General features: G+C 39.5%; 1 protein-coding gene across 1 annotated transcript in view; it reads left to right on the top strand.

Annotated features, from left to right (window-relative positions):
• sand (potassium two pore domain channel sandman) overlaps window positions 1-21,556 on the top strand; it is a 480,585-nt gene that overhangs the window by 416,988 nt on the left and 42,041 nt on the right. The gene's annotated exons all lie outside the window — the stretch shown is intronic.

The following is a 21,556-nucleotide window of genomic DNA, read 5'->3' as shown; positions in this document are numbered from 1 at the left end:
ACATGTATGTAACAAGCAGTGATGTGCGTCTACGCGTAAACAATGATAGTGTACATTCTACACGTAGACTATTTTATGCACGTAGATGACGTAATCTATGTAAACAACATGGCGAAAGGTGATAACTTAGCAAAGGGTGGCGTGGAAGTAAAACAAAATTATACTGCGTATCAGTTGCTGATGTGTGAGAGGAACTTTTCATACGCTTCCTTCCAAATTCGAAGAATTTCTCACCTATGAAAAACCTAACATACGAAATATTCTAGTGTTTTATGGGAGAAAGACTAATTTTTGCCTCACGATGCCATCTGTTTTTGTTTTTTTTTTGCATACTATTTATCTTGTTCCAGAGTTGATGATAGAAGATTTGATTTGATTTTGATTTTAAAATTTTGGGTGCGTCAGCACTAAGGCTATTTTGCACCCGTCACACTATACGGGCTCCAGCCCCTTACCGTTTCACATAACAACTCTAACGTTGCTTAAATAAAATCATAAAATATTAAAATGTTCTGACTTTCGTTAAAAGCCGAGGCTGCAAAGAACACTCAGCACAAATAAGGACAAAACACAGGACAACACAAACAAAATTATACTGGCCTTGGGGCCAGTCGCCAGAGCCTCGTTAGTCTTCAGTCCAGGGTGCACTGACGTGGAAGTGAGGTTGACGTTTGGGTGTACTACGTGGAAGGTCACCCCTTACACCCCGATGATAGAAGAGAAGAGAAATTTTGTTGTAAATTGGATTCTTTTCAGTTCGTTAGGAACCAATATAGTTGAAAATGTCACTTTTCTTTCATGAAAGCCTTGCAAATTAATTTTAATGCACTTTATATTGTCTGCGTAGTCTATGTAAACTACAACCTAATGTAATCTACGCGTCATAGTGTACGGCACATCACTGGTCACACGTAAGGAATATATTCTTATGATGTTATACGCGTTCACTTTGATATAGTTTGTTAACATTCCTAAGAATGTTATTTTTGTCTAAGTATCCTTAATATATCTTCTGTGAAATAAGGAGGCATGTAAGGATATTTAAATTTAAAGCAATTATGTATGTTTTAGAAAAAATCATGGACCAAAGAGGTTTAAAAGCTGTAAGGCCAAAAATAGCAGAATGAATGACGTACGCGATCACGTACAATACTGTTAATTTTACAATATGGCTTTCGTTGGCTACATGTTGTGCCCTCTTGGGGGGGGAAGGTATAAAATAACTCCCCAATCGCTTTTTCTGAATTTGGTTCAAGAATGTTTGACAGTAGGATCTCAATGTGTTGTACATCGTCCGATAAAGCTTCAGACGTATTCTTATCTCCGGACACACTTTATACGCTTTGACTTCGTTCCATGACGTAATCGGTTCTTCTTTTGTTCTCGCAGAACGCGTATTTCACATCGTAGACTTCCCAACTCCTTCACATCGTCACTATCTCCTTGTAACAGCACCGGAATCTGTCCATATGAACGATGGCTACGGTTGAAATGAAATGTATCACCCCGCACAACCCTTGCGTTCATCCCTCTACGAACATCAATCAGTAACCCATTTCTTCTACGTAGCGTTTCGTGGACACGGATTGGAAACCAACACAGGAAGTGTGCGTGTAGGAACTTGCGAAAGTGTAACAATGACGTCATGCAATGCTAAGAACATCGCTCTTGTATTGTGGCGAGACTGACAGAACTCTCTAAGTCAGCGGTTCCCAAAATGTGCGTCCCGAAATGTTTCAATATTTTCACTGAAATGACACTTACGTGTTAGTCTACATATGATGTTAGTACTTTTTTTTTACACATGAAATATTTCTGAATTTGGAATCTGTGTTTATTTTTTTTTAACTTCAGGCAAGCAACCTGACATCACTGAGCGTTGCAAGTGTTAGATAAGCGCACATTCTGACTTGGGCGCCGCGGAAATGTCTTCAAACACTACTTGTGCTGTGAGACGAATTTGTCCATGTTACCAGTCAGTTGCCTTGCTTTCTAAGTACCTTAGAACATTGGTTTAACTTATGTCATTAAATATTATGCTAACGTTTACATGAAATTTAGAAATACAGTAAAACCTCGTTAATACGGACCCCGATAAGCCGGACTTCGCTTAATCCGGACAGGCGTAAGGTTAAAGAAAGAAGAAGAAGCAGAATATAAGATTTAAAATTTGGCTAGAAGTCAACAAGAGAACTTCCCAAAGAAATGGCAGTCAGCCACTGATGAAATTCTCCCGCAGACTTTGTACTGTACTGTATAGTGTATTTAGGCCTATTCCCTTTAAATATACCATAATAAACGTGTTTTGTTGCTATAAACGGAGTTTTAATGCACTCTCTACTGTTCTTTTAGGTTATTTCAGTTAATCCGGACTTCCGTTAAACCGTTCAACTTATCCCCCATTAGTCCGGATTAACGAGGTTTTACTGTATTGTAAGAAAACCCAAAACAAAAACAGATATCGAACAAGTTGCACCGAAAAGTTGACAAAATTTCTATTTCCAAGTTCAAACTTAACGTTCATTAATGTATAAGCCATATAAGGCTGCATACCTTTCGACATAGATGTCTTTGATGACTGGTCCATTAATGGACATGAATGATTTTTCAATTGTGTTTGTTGCGTAGTTACGAAATGGTATCCATTTTCTTGGTGGGGACAATAGCATCTCTGGTAAGGCTAAAATAAATTTTCTTTTGCCGGGGATATTTCTTTGGTTGACTGGGGGAAGGATCCTCTGCATCCCCTCCGTTAATGTGGCTATGTTCACATTCGAGTATAGGGAAAGGTTTCATTGGACCAGCTAGCATAGCAAACTCTCATATCCGGGTTGCGACCCTAAATTTTCGGGGGTGGTGAATGTTAAAATGACATGTGAGAATATAAAGTTTAATCATGTTGCCAATACTCTAGTTCAGAGAGGAGAATTATGCTGAGTAATAATATCACATTAAATATTAGTGTCCATAAAATACTTCGGCGTTTATCTCGACATACAGCTTACGGGTGGACCTTCGATGAAGGGACTGAAATGTAAATCCTTCCATATAGAACAGTCTGAGCATAATTTTAGCAGACTCTGGCGTCTAGCGCCTGTATAATCCACTGCGGATGTTATACACATTTGTGCGTTATTGGCATATTATCCATGTCATCATCACTCATCCCCATACACGCGATTAGCCAAATTGGCAGAAAACCAACGTAAAATAATAAAGATTCAACAAGTCATACAGATCATATTATCTCCAAAACCGAAATAGGAGTCTGAACCAGGACTCTAACGCGTATCCCTAACTTGGTCGATAGATAGATTGATTTGTTGTTTTAAGTCTTATGCATAGAAAAGTGAATCGGGACTGGACCTACAGTTTAAAGTGAGATCAGATCCACTGTACCATGTGGCTCTACCCAGTATGGAACCAGGGATCCCTTGATTACACGGCACGTGTCCTCGACGTACTGCGTCCTTACTGTAGTCACATCAAATCACCCCTGCCTATTATCCAATGTTAATTGGACAATATCCATTCTTATACCACTCACAGGCCTACCTGCTCTAAGACTATAGAGCACCTTTTGTTCACTTCTGTACAGATAAAGTGGCACATACTTCAACTGTCCAACCTTATCAAATGCGCCACTTTATGTGAAGAGGTATGTACATTATCCACTGTCTAGTATTTCTATGGCTGGTGGAAGGTAACGGGATAAACGAAACCTATGTCCCGAACCAAGGACCCAGGATTTGCCACGCTACGCTAACCAATACGCCGCCAATCCCCGCTACAAGAAACTTCATGTATGTTTTCCAAGCCGTCTAACTTGGAATTCCGACTTCGATGTAGGTTTCTATGGCATCAGAGATTCTCGTCAGGATGTAAGCTTTGACCTCAGGGGGGCAAAACTGTCCCCCGGCGTCGCCGTAGAGGGTTCGAGAGCGGTTCCTCCGTGATTTGCACGTGGTTTGGGAAACGTAAAGAGCTCACTCTGGGACTTCTCGCTGTTCCACTCCGGCCGCATGCATTGTGGTCTCATAAGCGTTTCCAGCCGCAGGACTAGAGAGCGAGAGAGAACTTGAAAACTTTTGTATTACTCGTTTCCTTCTTTAGAAGCTTCTCTACCCAACTGGGATCGAACAGATACGAGAAAGGTCTCGTTCTGGTCTCCAAATTCGTAACGAGACTCAGAACTAGGCACCCTTTCGCAGTCAGGAAACGACACTTAATTCATAGACTTCAAAGTTCCTTAGATACCTCAAACTCAAATCCTGTGGAGAATATATAACGTTCCATCTTAGACAACAAGCTCTTCTGTACAAAATAATTAACGGTATAATAGACGATTCCAACATTATATCGGGGCTTCCCCGATGACGCAGGGGTAGCGTCGTCGCCTTGTAATCGAGGGGTCCCGGGTTCGATACCCGGTGGTTCGGATCCGACTTTAAACTGTAGGTCCAGTCCCGATTATCCTTACTGTGCATAAAGTGGACTTAAACACCAAATCAACTCAACCAACATTATATCAGCCGTAACATTTAATGTTCCAGTTTTTAAAACATGTACCAAACTCAATTTCAAGTGTAAATAACACAATTGTTATTTTTGCAATGAGTTTATTCAAGCCTAAGAAAACATTACCGAAACATTGCAGTAAATAAATCTCTTGTAATGTTATTATGTAATTAGAGCATTATAATTGGGCTCGACCTGCTGAGCTTCGTCAATAAATAAATAAATAAGAACTCGTTACCATTCTCAGAACATTCCCTGACATTCGCTACGAGACTCAGCGGCAAGCGGCCCGGCGTCAGGGCTTGTCTCTCCCGGTGAACGGGTCCGCGACAGTCGGTAGCGTCGGCTATTAAAATTAGTTTTCATATTGTGTACTAACCTTGACTACAGAAGGTGTTGAAAATGATGTCCCTCTGCTGCAACACATTCCTGGCATCACCGAAGGACATTGGCATTTACACGTGCAACTTCGTCTACTGTAATTCTCCCGATTTTTCGTACAATACTCTCTTTTAACTCACGGATGGTGTGCGGATTGTCTTTGTATACTTGATTTTTTAGATTTCCCCATTTTTCTTTCCACTTTTATTCAGAACTGACCCTGTTACTCTAAACGTTTTTACGAGGTTTAATATAGTGGTCCTATGTGGAACGGGAACACCAGGAAATTTCGTTGCAAAACGTCGTCGCACTTCTCCACAATTCCTCTTTCCGATGTAACACTCGACAAGATAAATCCTTTGTTATAACGTAAACTTTTGTGGTGCAATATTAAGCCACAATCTTCAACACACGGACACGACACAACACAACTTCCGAAGGAGGACTATACTGGCGTCAGTCTGCAACGTCAACAGAAAGGGAAAGAGAGCGAAGGCAGGAAGAGCGAAAAAAAAAAAGACTGTAGCGTGCGACTGTCGCGGACCCCGTTCACCGGGAAAGACAATCGCTGACGCCGGGCCGCTTGCCGCCGAGTCTCGTAGCGAATGTCAGGGAATGCTCTGTACAACCAGGAGACGAAACTTTAAACTGTATATATATTCTTCCGCAGTCAAGAGACAAGAGTTGCACCTACATATCATTCCGCATTCAGAAGACAATATTAAGAGCTAGATATCCTTCCGCGATCAGGAGACAAGACTTACGACACATTATTTTTCCGTAGCCAGGAGACTATACTGAGAACTACATATCCTTCAGCAGGCAAAAGGCAAAGCTGGAAACGAGATATCCTTTCTCAGTTAGCAGATGAAAGCCGTGGTAGCTCAGTCGGTAGGCCTATCATGCGAGACCGGCAGGGGAAAGCCGGGAATTTTTTCAACCTGTTCAAGCGTCTCCGCGCCCACCAGCGTCGTATAAATTGGGTACCTGGAGGAAACTCTGGGGGTAAAGTCGGTAAGGGGCGTGGTGCTGATCATATCACCCCCACAGGGAAGCGCTTTACTATTTAATTTTACCTTTACAGTTAAACGGATGAGACTTAGTCAGGAAACAAGACTCCTTCTGCAGAACGAGTCATTCTTCCCTGAGTAATTTCACCTTTCCTCTTCATCATTGCACGAAGCGAACGGATCCGGTGAACGGTTCTTGAACCCGTTCGCGTAAGAACCGCTCTCTACAATATCGACCGAAATGTCCATCTCCAAATTGGGTAAAAGCCTTCCATTCTCTTCCCCCTTCGCACCTGTTCCCGTAGCGGAACAACCCGGAAATGGCCCGAAGTCGCCTTCCTCCTGGACTTCTTGGGTTTCCCGTTTCCTCGGCTTCTTCCTTCGAGTTCCTGCCTGCCGTCATTTCCCATTCTGGCGCCTTCCCCCCTTTTCTTCCCTCGGGAATCCTAAGACTTGCTAACGGCTATCCTGGTTTTCTCCCGAAGAAGGACACTAATTGAAGCCAAGGGCCCTCTCCAGACTTCCTGCCATGTTTATTCAAGGAACCAGGACAAAACTGACTCGGTCTTGCCTTCAGAGGTGTCCAGGCAGTGTTGCCATCTGGTGACATTGTAAGGCGCAGCCGGATCTTTGCCTTCCCTCGGCAAAACCATCTTCCAATATTTCTCAACTTTCAAGAAAACTGCTATGCACTGACGGTGCCAGGGGGAGGGAGAAACAGGGGTAGACGACCTCCCACCCCGGTCGAACCTATCTACCCCCAGCAACTACCCCCCGGCTCAAAAACTTCCTCCCTGAACGCATAAAAATTAAACTGGTCCAGTCTCCTGTATTTCCCATTGTTGACTATTGCGACATTGCTTTCTTGGATGTCAATCACGAGCAAGCTAAACGACTGCAGCGAATTCAAAATGCCTGCATTCGTTTCGTTATCGATCTAAGGTCGAGTGGCTGAAATTAAGCGATAAACGTAATTTTCATAAGTTAATTTTACTGTACAAAATCCTCCAAATAAAAGACCCGCAATATCTCTATAACCGATTTCAGAATCTTTCCGACTTTCACAGCCACAACACCAGATCGCGCGAAAGGTCTCTGCTGTCCATTCCACTCCACAAATCCAACTTTTATGCAAATTCTTTTACTGTTACCTCAGCAGGCCTTTGGAACAAGTTGCCACTTGAAATTCATGTCTCTTCCTCAATTGTGACGTTCAAAAAATTGTTAAAGTTACACATATTATACAATGAAAATTAAATGTTTGACTTCCCTAATAATATGGCGGGTGCAGAGAATGATAGAAGAACGTAAGGCACAAAAATGATTTTACGTAATAGTTAAGATGAATTATCGTCAAAGTATACTGTTTTGGACTGTGTTTAAGTATGTGTTATGTTGGACTGTGCTTAAGTAGTGTAGTGTTATGTATTTGCTTGTACGTGTGTAAGGGCAAAAATATGTATGTGTGAGTGTAGTGTGTGTGCCCGTATCTAAAGGTTAGATTACCATTCTTATATGTAATTTTTCTTTGTATTTTTTATTTCTCTGTAATTTTTATATATTTTTTCTGTTTTTCAATATTTTAATTATTTCACATTCAATTTTTTTGTAAACATGGTCAAGTGGAAGAAAAGGCTCCACAGCCTTAACTTTGCCATGTAAAAGAAGACGAAATAAATATATAAATAAACTAGATAAATAAGTGCTCCTTTAGTCCGAAAGTGTATCTTTTATAACTTTAACCTAAGCTTACCCGTGCCGTACGAGGGGGGCTCAGAGGCCCACACTTTTATTTTCTCACTGAAATTCAAGAAAACATTTTATTATTCAATCGCCGCTTCTTTGTTGTTCATATAGGTGCAAGCGTATCATAATTATAAAAATTACAAAAATTACTTCATTAAAGAAAAACAAGAAAACACTCACTTGCATGAGTGTAATGTTGGAACACGCATCCAAGAAATTGAGGCGGGGAGGCTGATAGCCCCAACGCGTGAATTTTGCCTCCTTTGTACGTTACCTTTATGATTTTATTAACAAAAGTAATACAGCAACATTTTCAATTTTGAATAAAAAAATTGTCCAGTTTCTTCTTCTTCCTCTTTCCCATTTTGCTTCATAGCATCGGAGTTGCCTCTATCCACTCCTTCCATCTCTCCCATTTCTCACTCCTTTTCCTTTATTTTGCCCTATTTCTTCTTTACGAATGTCTTCCGGCGTCTACCTCTTGTTCTCCTTCACTATGTTCTAGCTTGCATTAATTGTTTTGCTTTTCTATCTTCGTCCATTCTTACCACATGTCCGAACCATTTTTATTGTCTTTGTCTCACTTTCTCTTCTATTGGCTTCTCATTTACTTCCTCTCTGATTCTTTCATTACGTACTCTATCTCTTCTTGTTTTACCAACTATTCTACGGAATCATTTCATCTCATAGCAGAATTGGTTCCACTACTGACTTATACACTTGTAGTTTAGTTTTGGTATCTATTTCCCTCTTTCCGAAAATTGTCTGGCTTAGTTGGTAGTATGCATTTTTAGTTTTCCTTACTCTATTCGTCACTTCCTCTTATATTCTTCCTGTTTGGCTTATGATTGTTCCCAGATACTCGCATCTGTCTGTCTGCTCCGCCTCTACTCCATCGCATATTGTGTGTATTCTTTCTACTTACAGTTTAAAAAGGTGGTGGACCTTGCTGCCCACGCCGGGTACGCTAGGGTTAGCAACACCTCCTCCCTCTCTCCCTTTCTACACATTTTCTGGCACCAACACTGCTACTACGAGGGCCACTATTTATATTTTGAGCCTTGGCAACACTGATTGAAGTTAGGCGCGATTTGACGTTTGCACGGAATCGTCTGGCATTATTGACCATAACGTACTTCAAATGTTTTGTCAATAGCTTCATTTGTGTTGTTTATGTTGCCTTGGATATTGCGCCTCAACAATAAAATGGAATTAACTCGTGAACATTTTCGTGCGATGATGTTTTACGATTTTCGACGTGGATTATCAAGACAAGAGTGCATCGATCAACATACTTCCACATTTGGCGATGAAGCCCCATCCTTTGCCACTGTGAAACGCTGGTATAACGAATTTAATCGTGGCCGCCATTCGCTCACCGACGAGATTCGCGAAGGTCGTCCAAAATCAGTTGTTGTTCAAGAAAACATTGATGCTGTGCAAAACCTAATACTGCAAGATCGTCATGTGACATACTGTGAGATTGAGGCAACCATAGGCATTAGTTCCACCAGCATATATAAAATATTACATGATCATTTAGCTGTGAGAAAGGTATGTTCTCGTTGGATCCCACACAATTTGACAAAAATCTCAAAAAGACGCTCGCGTCAATTTGTGCAAACAAATGCTCAATAAATACAATCGTGGTGCTTCAAAAGACGTATATAAGATTGTAACAGGTGACGAATCATGGATATATGCATATGAGCCGGAACGTAAACAGCAGTCGACTGTATGGGTGTTTCAAGATGAACCCAATCCAACAAAAGTTGTTCGCGCTCGAAGCACATCGAAACAAATGGTCGCCTGTTTTTTCGGGAAAACTGGTCATGTGGCAACTGTGCCTTTAGAGGAACGTAGAACGGTCAACTCTGAATGGTACACAACAATTTTTTTGCCAGAGGTCTTCGGTCAAATACGGAAAACAAACAAACGCCGTCGGATCATTCTTCATCAAGACAATGCCAGCTGTCACACATCTCGTCTAACAACCAACTTTATGAACAGTCAAAAAATCGAATTGATGGGTCATCCGCCGTACAGTCCTGATTTGGCACCCAATGACTTCTTCTTGTTCCTGAATGTCAAGAATAAATTGCGTGGACAACGATTTTCGTCGGCGGAAGACGCCGTTGATGCGTTCAAAAACCATATTATGGAGGTGTCTCAAGAAGATTTGAAAAACTGCTTTGACAAATGGTTCGAACGAATGCAAAAGTGTATTGACCATAAAGGAGAATACTTCGAAAAACAATAAACAGTTTTCAATGCCAAATTCCTGTTTTTTCATTGTTAGGCTCAAAATATAAATAGTGACCCTCGTATGACCGATATTCAAAAGTTACATCTCCTTAGAATTCCTTCTCTGGAGCGATGTGAACATTCAATAGATTTGCGTCCGTGATAATTTCGTATTACCATAAACCTATTTTGCCACTGTCTCAAACATCTAGATTACAACGAAAACAAACAGTTAAAGCTTCATTTGAATGCTCTAGAAGGAATTCTCAACAGATGTACGAGGAATGGTCGAAATGAAAGTGCAAAATCTATACATTTCCGCAGGTATTTATTATTGAATACAAACGGACTCGCGTGAAAGCGTACTCCATAGACTACTTTTCAACATAGTCTTCCATCCTGTTCAGGCATGTATCCCAGCGCTATGCTTGTATCGTAGGAACTGGCGTCCTGTTGTCGAAGTCAAGATTTGCTCATCCGAGTGAAACCGTAGTCCTCCGATATGTTTCTTTAGAAAAAGAGGCTATTGCAAACACTACGAGCGAGGTATGATATCTAGTGTGGAACTTATTGCAAAATTCATCTCTTTCTTTTTCTGCCACTACTCTTCTCTCTTCCCTTCACACAAAATTCTCTCCCTCTTTCTTTCACATAAAATTATTTCTTTTACACAAAATTCTCTCTTTTACACCGAATTCTCTCTCTTTCTTTTACACAAAATGCTCTTTCTTTCATAGAAAATTCTCTCTTTCTTTCACACAAAATTTTCTCTCTCTTTCTTTCACACAAAATTCTCTCTCTCTCTCTTTCACACAAAATTCTCTTTCTCTCTTTTACACAAAACTCTCTCTCCTTCTTTCACACAAAATTCACTCTCTCTTTCTTTCAAACAAAATTCTCTTTCTCTCTTTTACACAAAACTCTCTCTCCTCCTTTCACACAAAATTCTCTCTCTCTTTCTTTCACACAAAATTCTCTTTCTCTCTTTTACACAAAACTCTCTCTCCTTCTTTCACACAAAGTTCTCTCTCTCTTTCTTCACACAAAATTCTCTCTCTTTCTTTTACAACAAATTCTCTCTCTTTCTTTCACACAAAATTCTCTCTCTCTTTCACATAAAATTCTCTTTCTCTCTTTTACACAAAACTCTCTCTCCTTCTTTCACACAAAATTCTCTCTCTCTTTCTTTCACACAAAATTCTCTTTCTCTCTTTTACACAAAACTCTCTCTCCTCCTTTCACACAAAATTCTCTCTCTTTCTTTCACACAAAATTCTCTTTCTCTCTTTTACACAAAACTCTCTCTCCTTCTTTCACACAAAGTTCTCTCTCTCTTTCTTCACACAAAATTCTCTCTCTTTCTTTTACTACAAATTCTCTCTCTTTCTTTTACACAAAACTCTCTCTCCTTCTTTCACACAAAATTATCTCTCTCTTTCTTTCACACAAAGTTCTCTCTCTCTTTCTTCACACAAAATTCTCTCTCTTTCTTTTACAACAAATTCTCTCTCTTTCTTTTACACCAAATTCTCTCTCTCTCTTTCACACAAAATTCTCTTTCTCTCTTTCACACAAAACTCTCTCTCCTTCTTTCACACAAAATTCTCTCTCTCTTTCTTTTTCACAAAATTCTCTCTTTCTTTCACACAAAATTTTCTCTCTCTTTCTTTCACACAAAATTCTCTTTCTCTCTTTTACACAAAACTCTCTCTCTTTCTTTCACACAAAATTCTCTCTCTTTCTTTTACACAAAATTCTGTTTCTTTCATACAAAATGCTATGTTTCTTTCATACAAAATTCTCTCTCTTTCTTTCACACAAAATTCTCTCTCTCTTTCACATCAAATTCTCCCTCTTTCTTTCATACAAAATTCTCTCTCTTTCTTTCAAACAAAATTATCTCTCTCTTTCACACCAAATTCTCCCTCTTTCTTTCATACGAAATTCTCTTTCTTTCATACAAAATTCTCTTACAAAATTCTCTTTTACAAAATTCTCTATCTTTCTTTCATACAAAATTCTCTATCTTTCTTTCATACAAAATTTTCTCTCTTCCTTTCTCACACAAATCCTCTTATTTCTTTCATACAAAATTCTCTCTCTTCCTTTCACACAAAAATTATCTTTCTTCTACACAAAATCTTCTCTCTTTGACACAAAATTCTCTCTCTTTCTTAGATACAAAATTTTCTCTTCCTTTCTTCTCCTTGAGAGAGGATGAGAGAGAAAGAGAAGCAAAGAAGCGAGAGCGAAAGAGAAAAGCGAGGAAGAAAGAAAAAGAAAGAAGACACTGAAATGCAAAGAAAATAGAGAGTGAAATAGAAAAGATAAGAAGAAGAACGAAGAGAAGAGTGAAACAGGGAGTGAGAGCGAAGAATGAAGGATGGACATAAAGAAGAACGAGAGAGGAAAAATAAATAATTGTCTCCCTCTGTCTCTTTGAGGAAAACAAAGAAGGCAATAGAGAGAGACGCTTGTGAACTGTGAAGAAAGCTTGAACACAATCGAAACCACAAAAGTACAGCCATTTAATAGACAGTAAGAATTCTAATAACCCTGAGATATTCCCCACAGATTTAGACTGAACGTATGGAGCATTCAGGTGCTTCAGAACTCCACATAAATAAAAGCCCCTTCACTCTCCGATAATCATGTACCGACGTCCAAGCGCCGAGAACAAGTCCAAACATGGCTCTGCTTTAGCGGAAACTCGCCTAGGTGTGCCGCTAATTGAGTTAGTATTGAGTTGTCCGTCTCTACAATGGTCAATGGGGAATAGAGACCTTGATGCTGTGATGAATTTGCATGTTTCACTCTCCACGGCTTAGGAGAACTTGTAATGAGCGGGAGTGAATTAGTGATGTGAGTATAAACGTGGAAACCTCAAGTTGTAGACACTGGTATTATGTTATTCGAAAAGGGGCATTGTTTTGTCGTGGCGTTTTCTGAATATAATGTATGTATTATGATTAGAGGGTGCAAATTAATGCTGGACACACGCACAATAACAATATTAATGCCGACCTTCGTAACAGAGTGGTTAGCACAGTGCTCTATGACGATAGGTGTCCCAGGTTTAAATCCCGGCCTGGGTATGATTGGATTTTGTGAGTGTCCCTTCATCAATTTCATCATATCACTCATCCTTATCTTCGCGATTAGCCAAAAATGGCAGAAAAGCGAATTAAAAGAAACCAATCCAATAAATGAACAACATTAATGTTCATTTGACATGCCAGAATTATTGATCTTCTCTCGAGATAACCTATTTCTTTGTCACACGCTACGTCCATTGACAGTTTAAGGTTTATACATAAATTTGGAGCATGAATGTATTGCTATTACAGTATTTGTCGGTTTATTACTATTGCTAAAAATTGAGTGGATACTTGCTTAATTTTATCCGTCAAAAGGGAGTCAGTTGATCCCCTTTTTAGATATCAAAGAGGAGGCGATCCTCTTTCTAGACGTGAAAGATTAGGCCATTTCCTTTTTGACGTCAACAAGGAGGTGTTCTCCTTTCTAGACGTCAACAAGAAGCTTTTTTATACTCCAAATGAAGCGATCTCTTCTAAAACGTCAAAGAGGGGTCGATCAACTTTTCACATGCAAACAATGAGTCGATCACTATTCTCTTGGCCTCCCCCATGGGGCAGTGATAGCGTCGCCGTCTTGAAATCAAGGGGTCCTGGGTTTGATTGCCGGTGGAATCACGTTTGTGATTCGGATCCCACTTTAAACTGTAGGTCCAGCCCGATTTCCCTTACTGTGCATAAAGCGGAATTAACAACTATTCACTTTTAATGGTCAATATATTTTTAGTTTTACACGCTCCAGGGGGACCCTCCTCTAATCCGCCCTTATGGTCCAGCAAAGAAACAACTTTTTCCTGTTTGAAGTTGAATTAATCAATGCAAACCGCCACATTTCCCCATTTAACGATTTAACTCGCACATTAGTTAACTCTTGAAAACATATACAATAGAACCCCGTTGATTCGGACCTCGATAAGTCGGACTTGCTTAATCCGGACAGGCATAAGACAAGTAAAGCAGAATGCAAGGTTTTAAATGTGTAGAAGTCAACAAGAGAACTTCCCAAAGAAAAGGCAGTCAACCACTGATGAAATTCTGTTTCCTGCAGACTTCATACTGTATAGGATATTTAGGCCTATGCGCTTTAAATACACCATAATAAACGTGTTTTTCTTGCTATAAACGGAGTTTTAGTGCACTTTCTACTATTCTTTTTGTTATTTCAGGTAATCCGGACTTTCGTTAATCCGGTCAACTTATTAGTTGACATTAGTCATTAGTCCGGATTAACGAGGTTTTACTGTATATTGACGACATGCGGGCTGTACGGATGAAAATATTTTCTCCATCATGTGTGAGGTGGATTCGCTGCTTCCCTCTGTTGCCCCTTAGCGGAGGATTTCCATCTTCTTTTCTTCTCCTCTCCTCTCAATCCCAAAGCATTCTCCCCTTCAACTGATAGGGTCGGGGGTTTCCATGGAAGCCAATCTTCAATTTTCAATAGAGTCACACACAATACACAATATACATTCTGCGTGTGGGATCTCCTTTTGCCATTGAGAATAAAAATAACATGTGGAAGGGAAAATATTTCATGAACAAACAAGCCTCCATTTTTTTCCGGAACCATTTTGTGGGAGATAAATACGACCGTAGATCTCTCGTACCCAAATCCAGCAATTAGAGACGTGAGTGTTCCTTTTGCACAGCTTGGTCATGCTCGGACTTGTCGTAAGGGGAGGATGCCCCTAAAGGAGGACAGGTCTTTTGTTTCCAGCAGCTAGGACTGTATTGTCTTGTTTCTACCCCCATCCCCCGCATATTCAACACGAGCCAAAGTAATCTGTTATCGATAAACCTGGAATTTTAATACTTGTTTTTCTGGATTTTAAATCCACGTTATGCTAATCGGGACAGGACCTACCGCTGTGCCTCCACCGGGTATCCAACCCGTGATCCCTTGATTACAAGGAGACGACATTACCATTACGCTATCGGGAATTTTGCTGCTTTTTTAATATTTTTTTTGAAAACCCAATACATTGCTCACTTGCATGTCCATGCCTTTCACAACTAATTCAAACGAAGCATTCTTGATGGGGCATGTTTTTGCATTTTTTGTGTCAGGTTATTGCTTTTCTAAAGGGTTTCGTGTCATTTTAGTGAATTTTAAACTTTTTTTAAAGCATTATCTTGCTTTATAATATATATAAATATAATAACCATTATTAGTGTTTTTGTCTTTTTATTTTTTTAGAAAAAACTTTGGTTCCAATAAATCTATTAAATTCTTCCTTCTGGAACAGAGACCTAGTGAAAAAGTAACAAGTGACTTAGTAAAAGTTCATGGGGAAGTGGCAAATTAAGTGGCCAAGAAAATAATTCTGGGTTGTGAACAAAAATGAAGGGTTTAATACACTATGTTCAATTGCTGATGTTTTGTCTGGAGAACTATACTAGAAGATTTGAAAGCTGTTGAAAGTTTACTTCAAGTATGCTCTTCTAGTGTTGGTAGAGATGGGAAGGATCTTTCCAACGTTCAAGTCATTGTTAAGAGGCAATTGGCAGTCACTTTGCTTTTACAACCTATGTATGGTGTTAGTAGTGCATTACAGTTCAGTACTGCTGAAATGAACACAAAGTTTTTTGTAAGCGAGCATTTGGAAAATTTTATACAGCACGGTTTGTGTTTTTTATGGCAGTATTGCATTTTTATAGAGCATTTACTGATATTTTATCAATATCTCAGGCAATATGATATTTCATGGTTACAGAATCACATATGGAATGTTTTTGATGCGTGTTATGTTCACGGTTCATCGTGGGGCTTCCCCCAACCCACGTGTATACTTGTGGTGTGTGTACTAGGAGGAATTTACAAACATCGATGTGTTTTTGTTCAGATCAGTGTTTATATTTGCTCCCATGCCGGTGTGTTCACTTGCATGTGTGTTTTATGCGTCCCAATGTGTACAGATAAAACAATGAAAACTCTCGCACCTTTGAGTTTATTGTTCCTCATTACATTTGTGTGTAACTAAGTATTACTGGGGTTATTTTATTGTAACAACACACACACGCACAAGCACATATATTTGTTGCTTCGTTCTTAGAAATACATGGGTGTCATAAAAATGGGATATTTTTTTTCGTTGGGAGAGTATCTGTAATGATGTTGGCAACACTTATTGATTGTCATTTGCATCACCAATGTACGTCATTTACAGACATGGATCGCTGTTTCTATAAAAAATGGTGACACTGTTGCCGCTGCGAGACGAATATTAATGTTATTTTTGACTCGGGAGACGTGATTTTATTCCATCGGCGAATGTAATCAGGATGTACCTCAAAATCTTTAATGGCCTTCCAAAATCGACCAATAATTTTTGCTCACCCTGTATTATAAGTAGACCTCTGGTTTTAGGTTTTTAACCCAGTTTTTCCTTTACAGGTATGTAAGAAATAATAAGTTATGTCAGCGTTTCGTTAAAAAACGCAACAACTGTAGAAGTTTTATAGAGCCTAAAAAACTATTTTGCTTGTTAGAACCTATTTTAGGTTTATGCGCCTAAATCAAGCCTTTTTTGGGGGGTTTTGTATAGTTTTAAAGGTTTTACAGAATTTTTATGTCTCACAGGCATTTGCTTTGTTTGCTCACGGAAAAATTGAATGAGGAACGTGTTTGAAACGTACTCTCTGTCGATTTCCCTTCCTCCAAGTCCATGGTCATTTTTCAAAGCTCTAAACAAAGCAAAATGTCTGGTGCCACTGTTACCTGTACAATCCAAAGTGGTCTGTTCTGCGTGGTCTTGCTCACTTTCGCGTCACTTCGGTGCTTTGTGGCATTCACGCCTTGCAAACTAACATTTCAGCATTGAGGTTTTCACCATTGACTATGTTTTTGTTGAAAGATTATTTTCATCACAAGATGATCCTCACAGACAAAATTGCGGAGTTTGACTGTGGATAACATGAAAACAGATTGTTGCCTTACTATACCGGGAAGAGTGGATTTCAATAGCAAATTTCCAATGGTAAGTTCTGCCATCGCCGTAGGGTTAGGCAACACACATAACGTTATGCAAGATAGTGCGTATTTCAGGATATAGGTGTCCGATTTTCATTGCAGGTGACTATACCAAATCAGCATTTTTCAGGAATTTTGAACTATTTTAAGTTTTTCTGAACCTACTTCAAGGTTTTTCGAGCCTAACTTAAGATTTGTAAAACCTATTTTAGGATTTTTAGAACTTATTTTAAGAACCTAAAAGCATACTTTTTAGAACGTAAATATCCCAAGTCTATAAGTTACATTAATATGTAGTTATCTACTTTTTGTTACATTAAGATGGTTTTCTTCGCCGAAAGAAAATCTAATATTATTTCTTAAATAATATAGAATAAGGGGTTTGTAATCTAACATGCATTGTTCTTGAGACTGTATCTTCATTGTATAAATCTCGTCAAAATGTTTTCTCTTAAGTTCTATTGCTAAAGCTCGTCCGCTGATTCGGCTCGAATGCAAATTTGCATCATTACTCCCAAGATGTTTGTCTCCCAATTTTTCGAAAGCGCAGGACACAGGGGGAAATCAGTTTTATCGCCTTCAATTTTCAGACATGAACAATTACAAAACCAACCCTGTTCTCCCAGATATCTAGAGTCGAAGAGCCGTATGAAAACGAGTGACCTTGAACAAGCCTCGGTGCGCAGTAGCAAATGGACGAGGTATAGACGCGTTTACTCGGTTAACGTCCAAGATCTGAAGAGAGCTGCCGCCACGAACGTGGGTGGGGATAAACAGCGGGCGAGTTGGTTTCGTCCAATCACACTCAACCTCTAGCCAATGAGCGCAGCTGTCATTCTGCCCGTCTACTCCACGTGGAGTCTCAGTCACATGACTGCAGATACGCTGTTGCCGTACTTAGCAACTTCAATGTGAAGACCGTAGGAAGGCGGAGGGACAAGGTGGCGTAGAGTAGATGTGTGGCAACACTGTGCGTTGAATGTGATTGTTGCAGCTGGTGGGCGCCCTCCGTGGACATCAAATCCAGCCTGTCGTTAACGTAGCTAGTGCGTCGGCTGTACCTCTGTCATTTGCTAGTCCGCACAGAGACCTGTTCAAGTTTACTCGCTTACATTGGGCCCTTCGACTGTAGCTGCTGAAGAAATTTCAGATCAAATCTGCGGCAGTTATTGTGGTGAGAAAATTGCCTGTGCCCCCTCTTTTCCAGGCCCTACTACTCCCAATTTATTCATTAATCATAATATTGTGCGCCTCTGGCTCTGGCACACTATTTTCAAGATCGTAGTTAGACTAGAAAAAATCGCTAATCGCCGAAAGATATCAAGTATAAAGAGCACTCTCTGCATTACACTTTTGGTGAATTGGATCGTAAAAAAATGATTTGGTTCGAAACAGTAGCTCGGTGCCAGTGTAATCGCCAACACTTATTTGCATGGTAATGTTCGTACTGTCGTTTTCTGCGTGGACGCACTTGTAAAAGTTCTGCAAAATCCGGATCCAGTCTTACCATGCCCTTAGAAAAATCGACAAATTAACAAGTTATTTTCCGTTTGACACCCAACTCACAGTACTTGATTGATTGGTTTGGTTAATTTTACTTCGCTTTTCTGCCACCTTTGGCTAATCGCATGCCCATCCCGGGATTCGAACCCGGGACCCCTGGCGACAATTCTGCCTTAGAGTTCAGCCCAACACACCGTCTTAAGATCAACAAACAGTAAATGATCGTGAAAGAAAGAGCGCGAATTGAAATTATCGCGAATGGATACGCGCGAAAGGAATATAGTAGTGGTATTTACGGTAGGGACAGTGCGAGAAAGGAAGAGCTCCCCTCAAGCAGCTTTGCTATACTTAAAACAAGCTCAACATGAGCATATGAGCTTTTTGCTCTAGTGTGGAATCCTGCCTAATCCAAGATTTTTGTAAAAATGCCCTCGGGAATTTTTCAGAAAGGAAGAGCTCCCTCAGATTGATTTGTGCATACTTACAAAAGTTGCATCAGCCAGATTTTTGTCCATAAATTTGTCAAAAATTGATATATTTTTGGCCACACCAGAAATTAAGCAAAAACGCTATATATATACACATACACACACACTACCACCCATATACATACATATTTACTTCCAGTTTAAGTTTAATTGATAAACAAGGGGCTCTGGGTTCGAGTCCTGATAGATTGAAATACATGTTGCAAAATAATATCTCCACACGTGAGATTTTGAGAATAATTATTCCTAGTTGATATACAACTCCCAGATCTGAAAACCTGGTAAAAAGTGTTTTACAACAATATATTGTACAAAAACTGAATTTCTCAGTTTTCTTATAGGAGAAGAGCGGGTAAGCATAATTAATTGCCTCCATGCCTTGCCGGCACGCAAGAGATAAAATCTACACGCTAGAAGGGGGCATTAATGATTTTTCTGTACGATTCACTGAAGGGGCCATTAATCTTTCTGTGCGACAGGGGAAAAAGTGTAACATGTCTGCAACATGTAAAAGTGTAACAAAGATTATTGAGATAAAAATACATATTTTCACACAGTGGCAATGAACTGCCCCCCTTCATGCTGAAAGCAATTCTATTCTGATAATATGACCCTAGGCAAAGACTTAGAAAATATTATGGCAGTTCAAAATACAATTTTGTCTGTATAAGGGTCTCAGAACCCAGTAAAATATGGGCATATTCCATATTGAGAAGTGTTAATATTGTTGCATTGTAATCAGGGGCTTTGGGTTCGAGTCCTGATAAAAGATTGAAATATATACAACTGCCCACACATAAGATATTCACTGCTAGCTGATAATACAGTTGAGGTTTCAAAGCTGGTAGAGTGTCTGGGGCCTCTCTGACAGCAAAGTGTTGGTATTATTGCTTTGTAATCAAGGGCCTCTGTGTTTGAATCGGGCTTCTAGAATTGCTCCGTGACTCTCTCATTTCTTACATCATAAACATATGATTTTTCACCTATGAGAATGACACTACATATGGTGTCATCGGGTAATGCCTCGTGGAATTCACAGATAATTTTAATGTTTGTCCTGTCATTCACCACAACTTGTTTCCTTTTTGAAGTGTTGATTACAAACATGGGTATCTGTGCTTTGAATTCATCTGGTGTGTAATACATGTCAGTATTGCCTGTAGTGACCCTCTTGAAAGCCGAAAATGCCTCATATAATTTGAGGAAATCATCCTTGGAAATGTCTAAATTATAATTTTCTCTAGGGAATACCTCATTTCTGCCATTTTTAAGATATATGTTCTTGATGTTGCAGTTATCAAATCTACTTGAATTTTTTTCCTGATTATTGTGTCTCCCAGTCTGAAACAGAACCACCACAAAATCCGGCATGTCGTATTGTATGCTGGAGAATGAATTTGTAGCATCAAACTCATAATATGTACCAGATGCGGGCTTCTGTACGCATTGATATGTATAAAATTGCAGAGGAATCTGTGGATTTTTTAGGATATCTGCTTTGTATTTAAGAGCATAACTGGCTTCATATTCAACAACCGGGATTCTTAACTCCATAGTCTGAATAATGCATTTGCCTTCATCAGGTAGGGTATTGGGCAGAGCTTCCCCTGTAGAGTTTATTGCACTGTACCTCATCAATGCATTATTATCATTTGCAGCTCTTCTAAATGTAATTCTTAACCCACCCTTCCACATAATATCTTTGTAATCTGAGAAGAATCCTGGCAATAGGCGCATCGGGAACAGCACTGTGTGGTTCTTAGATAATATCTTATCACCAGCCTCAAATCCACCTATTTGGTAGTATGAAGCCTCGGTTTTGGATAATTTTAGTGTGGCCAAAGCTGTGGAGGTAATGCCGGGATAATCTACTCTGTTTATAACAACACCATGTTTTCTGATCTCAATTTCAGAGAAGAGATGCGGCACAAAATTGTCCACCAATCTTATATTTGAATTTGCCGGATAATCTGTTCCATCCAGCTTTACAACATCAAATTTGATTTATAGATCTGCTCTGTGGGGGTGTATAAAGCCATCCCCTACATCAAGATCAACCTCAATTTCTGTGTTGGGTTGATTTAAATTTGCAAATGTCCTCCTGTTTGGGGGGAATGATTGTAGCTCATAACTCTCAATATTTTCCATTGTATGTATTTTTATTTAAATATTAATCTCTATGATAGCAGTTGTTGTGGCTCCAGCAAAATCAACTAATTCTTCTTTTTCATTAGTGACCATCAATTCAATGTAATCTATTCTATTATGGCACACGGGAAAATATAATGTTGGGGATGGATTGTAGATGATTGGCTCCATGAATTCGGAATTAGGTTTGAATGTTGCAATGATGCCGGTTTGTTTGTGAGTGCCTATGCCATTTGATTTGGTGATCATACCCTCTGCCACATTACAGTGAATATTCAGAGTCTCTATGGCCAAGAATTTAGGTATATTCATAGCAGTGTGTTTGATGCCTGCTTCAAGTTTCGTGTTATTCTCAAAGCCTAACAGCTCTCCTATAGTACCCAGATCCACTGTTTCTGTAGCAGATACAATCTCTACTCTGTGAGTGACAGAATTTTGACTTAACACTATACC

The sequence above is a fragment of the Lepisma saccharinum genome, chromosome 9, assembly GCF_977018435.1.
Source record: "Lepisma saccharinum chromosome 9, izLepSacc3.1, whole genome shotgun sequence".
Taxonomy (NCBI): Eukaryota; Metazoa; Arthropoda; class Insecta; order Zygentoma; family Lepismatidae; genus Lepisma; species Lepisma saccharinum.
This window is presented reverse-complemented; position numbering and strand designations above follow the sequence as displayed.